The following is a 6,111-nucleotide window of genomic DNA, read 5'->3' as shown; positions in this document are numbered from 1 at the left end:
CCCCAGCCCCCCGCACAACCCGCCGCACACCCCCCGGCCCCCCGGGCCCACGGGTCAGTCCATCCTCAAGCGGGAGGTACCCACACACGGGCTAAAGAAGCTTTTCCAAAGAGGAGCCCCGCAGGCCTGGAAGCTGTCTGGTGCTCAGAAAAGGAGCAGAAGACCGCCCGGAGCCGTCTTCCCTCGGGGGAGAAGCCCGGAGGGGGGCCTGGAGTCACTCCTGGGCCATGGAAGTGTCCTCAGCTGTGGGACCAGGGCCCAACCCCGGGGGACACCCGCGAGGCGGCGGGGGCGCCCGCTGCACCCTTGGCGGGCAGGTGCTGCCCTCCAGTGGCGGTGCGGCTGGAAACCAGGAGGGGCCGAGAGTGGAGGAGCTGGGAGACCGGCGGCGAGCTCAGCTGAGCTCCCAAGACGTATGCAGGTGGGGACGTGAGCAGTGCAATCTGAGTTACCAGTCTCATTTGTAGCCATAGGTCAGAGAAATCACTGAAATGTACAATTATGGAGAAAATTAAGTAAAGTGTGATTTGTCGCATAACCCGTGGGCCGGGTCTTACCTATGCGTCTCATTACCTTCCCTGCTCGGCTGTGCTTTCCCTGGCACCATAAGCGCCGAAAGCCTGGAAACTGTATTTCTCAGATTTCCTCGGCAGCAGGTGTCTGGATATCATCCGCGGGTGGCACTTTTCGAGGTTTGCAAGTCAGAAGAAAAGGATAGGACCTTGTCTGTGGCAGAAGCTCTAGGCCTGAGTGTGAGCCTCAGCAAACGGCTGATGGGGTGGAGGGGGGGGGGTTGCCAGCGGCCAGAGGCTGATGTGGGGGGTTGCACGTGGCTCTCAGGCACTACAGGCGGCTGGGCTCAGCAGTAGTGGCATCTCTGAAATACGTGTGTCTAGATCTGGGGCTTTCCTGACTATTGCTCTCTTCCCATGGACTGTATACAGGTTGTATAAACCTTACATTCCCAGTATTAAAGCCCTTCATATTGAAAACTTTTGAGGGGTTTCTGTTTGCAAAACCAAAACCGGACCGATATGGCACAGCCTATGGTTTAATACCTGGGCTCTAGGCTTGCCCAGACTTGGTTCAACCCCCATTCTGCACTTAATCCTAGTGAAACCTTGAGCAAGTTCCCTAATCCATATCTGCCCCATTTCTTCATCTGCAAAATGGGTTCATAAAATCACCTACCTTAGAGGTCTGTCACATGGATAAATTACATGATATATATTAGCATCGATATACATTAGGTGTCATTATTGAATATCAAATGAGCATCAAATTAGAGTGGAATAATAATAGGAATAATAGTGGTATAATAGTAGGTAGAAAGAGAAGAAGAAGAAAGTAATATATAGTATAATCTCAACTCTCTAAAACACACAAATAGAAATATACCAACATGTTTGCTCTCTAGCGGATGGGCTTACAGGTGATTCCATTTTCTTCTCTATATCTTTCTAGTTTTTTAAAATTATCTACAATAAGTATGTATGTCCTACTTTATAAAAGGAATTAATGCATAATGTTATTAAAATAGCTTCCAGGGAAATTGCTTAAGTAAATATTCAATGCTCAGCATTGCTCACAAAGTTGATGTCCCATGCAAACATACATAAACAATACTGTCTTCTTGGCATCTAATATTCACCATTTTTTAAAGCTCTTTTCTCACCAACCCAAAGACAAGTAAACATTGTGGTAACTCCCGCTCTGGGAACAGTAAAGCCCCAGTTCAGGAAATTCACAAAAGGTAAACTCTGGAAGCGGAAGAAAAGTTTGCAAAATTATTCTGGGGAAACTGTTTCTCTCTTACAGCAAAGGGGAGAGAATCTACTTCTGGGTCAGCTGTGGTTTGATATTCCATTGAGAAGAGATTTCAGGGGTTTGGGGTGTCTTTATGTTTTGGTTTGCCCTTACTTTTTTTCCTTCACTTCGATGGCATTGTGGGACTAGGGCGGCCATACTCCAGCTTTATGTCTGCTGCTGTCACAGAGTAATTAGTAATAATAGTGTTTCCTTTTACTGCCGAAAGTGCCTCAGTTTGCACAAGAGTGTATATGTGTACTCTGTGTAAGACCTATCCAAGTAGCAGTGACTCAGGTTTTAATAAAGTCTGTATAGGACAATATGCATAGAATTGCCCCTAAGTTAAAACTACCCAGGAATGGCATCTGTTTTGTTTTTGGTTTTGTCTTTGAAATTTTTGCTTTGTTTTATTTTTACTGAGGTATAATCGACATGCAACATTGTATTATTATACCTGAAACCGATACAATGTTGTGTGTTTTCATATTTGATGAGCTTTCTGGCTGGAGACGTTGTAGCTCGCTCTGGTCTACCTGACAGCCCCATACTTCATGTGTCCCTTCTCCAGCTGCAGTAAATTGGGCCCCTGGGGTGCCTCTTAAAATGAGTATTTTATTTAAGAAAATAATAATTTCTTGTGTATCTGTGTTCCTATTTATAACTATAAACGGCCCTACCTGCTAGGAAATTCCAAGCAGTCATATCAAATGTAACCTTATAACCACATCCTATTTTTCTTTGTAATCACCAGGGCCTAGCACAGGACACTTTGTAGAAATGAAACAACCCTGGCTGAACTGAATTGAACTTGCTGTGTTACTGATAGAGATGATACGGGAGTCCATTATTTGGGCTTATCTATTCATTATTTCTGTGTATGTGGTTTTCCAATCAACATCTTGAAAAGAAATATTGTTTTGGTCGGAATTTTTATTTACTTTTTAATTTCCTTTTTATTTCTTCATGGTACTCGGAATAGGGGCAGCACCGAGCAGATGCATCAATCAACCGAGGCACCAGGCTGGATGCTGGTGGAGATAAAAAATCATTAACACGGAGACACCACCTTTGAATGATCGCGCAGTGCAGAGGACAAAATATAGACACGGCATGTTTTGGGTTTGTTCGTGCTCGATCTTGATAATCTGCAACACGCGTCTACATTTTCTCCCTGTTACCTGTGTCTCCTTTCTTGGCTCCTCAATGTGAGCTCGTGGACTTCTTAGCTGCAGATGGAGTAGTGATTTAATTGAGGAAGCTTTATTAATGAGGAACTGGAGGGAAAGGTGATGGAGCCCTGTCCTAAAAAGGCCTGCAAACACTCAGGAAAAGCTTAAGGACAAGATAATCCCTGCATGGCAAGTGCCAGATGAATGCTGCAGAATCTTACAGGGAAAAGAGATGAGATGGGCTTTGGAGGGACAAGGAGAGGTCTCTTGCAGGAAGGGAGTGTGAACGAGGTCTTGAGACGAGCAAGAGGACCACACTATGCAGACAGAGCTTGGGCCCCAGCAGAAGTTCTGGGACCCCAAGTGGGGCACAAAAGCAGCAGTATAAACCCATTGCTGGGGAGTAGAGCGGACAGTCACATGGACACAACTGAGGGAGTTCCAATGGTGGCTGCCTGGAAAGGCCGATACTGGTGTGAACCAAGGACTGGATGAGCCCTTGCTCCAGTGCAATGGCTTTATTCATATCTCTTCAAACCAGACTAAACCCCAGGATGGTAATGGCAGTGGGGAGAGGAGACGCTAAGTTGACTGAGAAGACACTGCCTTATCCTAGTGAAATGGGGCTTGAAATTAACACCGGATGGAGATTTGGACAGCAAGAAAGCTAGGTTTCTTGTACACTTATGTTTGTAGCCTGAGACGTGCTATTTGTGTCTCTGTGACAATCTTGAAAATGACAGACTCACTAACTGTTCATGCTGCTGGCTTGGGAAGGGAGCTTGGGGAGGCCCTTGTCTCCAGAGCCCATCATCAGTCCTATCGTCCATGTGCTTCTCAGAGATTGACTTGCAACGTGGAGGTGTGTAACAGAGCTACATGGGTCTGGATGCTTTCCGACCACCAAAGCGAACTCAGTACAAACTTTACGCAATCCAGCTGGAGCTGCAAAATTGGACTGCAAATCTCCGAAAAGCAGAGAGCATTACCTGTCAGATGGTTAACTTACCATTTGCTCAGTTCTTCCTGAGCCGGATGGACAGTTTTCCCTGCAGGGTTTAATTTGACATTTCTGTTCCCCTCATAGCATAAAAGAGGACATGTTAGAGCAAACAAAAAAGTTCTTTTAATAGTGGGACAATGCGTATTCCAGAAATCAGCATGCATGTTGCTTTGTTTCATATAGCCTATTGGCATTGTACACATAATCATACTTTTTCAAAAAGACATATATATTCTTTGATTTTTAAGAAAAGTTTGCATTACTGTATTCTTTACTACAACAGATTTATAAGCTTGCTGCTCTTGCCAACATCAAGTTGCTTAGCTAATTTCCTACATGAAGTGCTCCTGCCTCATGGAAGGCAGGTTTGTCAGTGGAACGAAACAGCACAGGACCAACCCGCTCTCAAACAACACATTCTGAACATCAGCCTGGAAAATTGGCAGAGAGTGTCATCATAAATCCCCCTTTCTCAATTCTCTTGAAATAGGAGTTGGGTTATCCACTTCAAATTACCCATGGGTCATTTTGCAGAAATCTCTCTAGTAAAGACAAAGATCTCGCCAAAATCAGAGTTATTGAGTGGCATTTATGATTTGTCCCTTTTCCCAACATCTTGAGGTCCTAATGGAACCTACCAATCATAGCAACTGGCCATCTACTCACTGGAAGTGAAGGCAAAGGGCTCCCATTACACTGAGGCAGGACAGAAATTGAAAATGTCACCTTGTATTTTTCGTCTTATTGTTTTCTTTTTCTTGTGGCTGTAGAGGAGACTTTAGAGCAGGTAGGGCTTGGTCTCTGAAAGAGGCTTCCAGGGTTGGCTCAAAGGAAAATTCAGCGGTAGTGGATGTTTCATATTAGCTGTACGAAAATTTCACTTTGTTTTATATTTATTTTTTCAATCAAGTTAATCAATAGTAAGATCTTAAATAAATCTCAGTTTATAACATTTACTATTTTTTAGAGTAAGGCACAAAATTAAACATAATCCCAATTCAATTTTTAAAAAATCATAGGGGCAGAGGGAAAGCAAAATAAATAGTAGCAATGCCATGGTATCTATGGATGGTAAGATTATAGATGATTTTTGCTCTCTCCTTTTTACTTTTGTGTGTTCTCTAGGTTTACTACTAAAATCGTTAAGTTTTACTTTTTATGTTTTTGGGGGGAAAATGGAACTTTGCTGTGATGACCAGACTCTCTGAATGGGAGGGAATCCCGGAGTCTTTATTAAGAATTGGTGCTTGGAACTTGTGTGAGCTCAGCCACCTGGATAGACGTGTGAAGTGTCTAGGAAAGAAGGGGCCTGTGTAAACCCATTGCATGACCACCCCCTTGAACATCCTGGGGCTGAGCAGTCCTCCTGGGGGGCCCTCCCCAACCCCAGCTACACATACTCTGAGTGCACATGCTCATTCCTCCAGCCAAAGAGCATCACACGTAAGCCACCTGCGCCACGAGGGGACCGAGGCAAGCTAGAGAAAACTCAGTTTCTTCATTTCTTAGTTCTGACCAGAGGAGTTATTTTTGGAGGCTACTGACCGTGACTCCTCCAGCGTCAACTTGAGTAGCCAGTAAATAGGATCTGGGCATCAACATACCAGACAGTGGTATGGATTGGGTAACAGGACTCAGCTCAGAGCACACCTGTCAACTCCCCAGACCAGCAGCTCTGCTGCCACGAGGGCCACTGAGCTGCAGACACAGAAGCCACAGCAGAGACGAATAGGGCTCTTATCGTCATTCTAAAAGCCCTCTTGGGGATCCCCAGAAATACTGAGAAGAAAAGGGCTTTGCAGGGGGCCCGGGTGCTGCATTCACACGTGCAGGTCTGGAGCCAGCAGGCCTGTTCCTGGGACCACATCAGAACCGAAGAGCTCATGCTGCCTGGATGCAAACACAACAGCAGAGAAGCCTCACTCGTGGGTTTGTGTCCCTCGAACAGTTACGTAACTCCACATAGAGAAAATGCAAGTTCATAGCCACAGAAAGAGAACTAACTTTATCCAGCCGTCCCACCTTCAGTGCACAACTCTAAAATGACATGTTTCTGGCTGCCTTGCGAGTATTCTTGAGGATGTGTGTGTGTATCTGTAAGTGTGCGAGCAAATGCATGTATGCTTCACC

This window comes from Ailuropoda melanoleuca, chromosome 8 (assembly GCF_002007445.2).
Source record: "Ailuropoda melanoleuca isolate Jingjing chromosome 8, ASM200744v2, whole genome shotgun sequence".
Taxonomy (NCBI): Eukaryota; Metazoa; Chordata; class Mammalia; order Carnivora; family Ursidae; genus Ailuropoda; species Ailuropoda melanoleuca.
Note: the sequence above shows the minus strand (reverse complement) of the source record.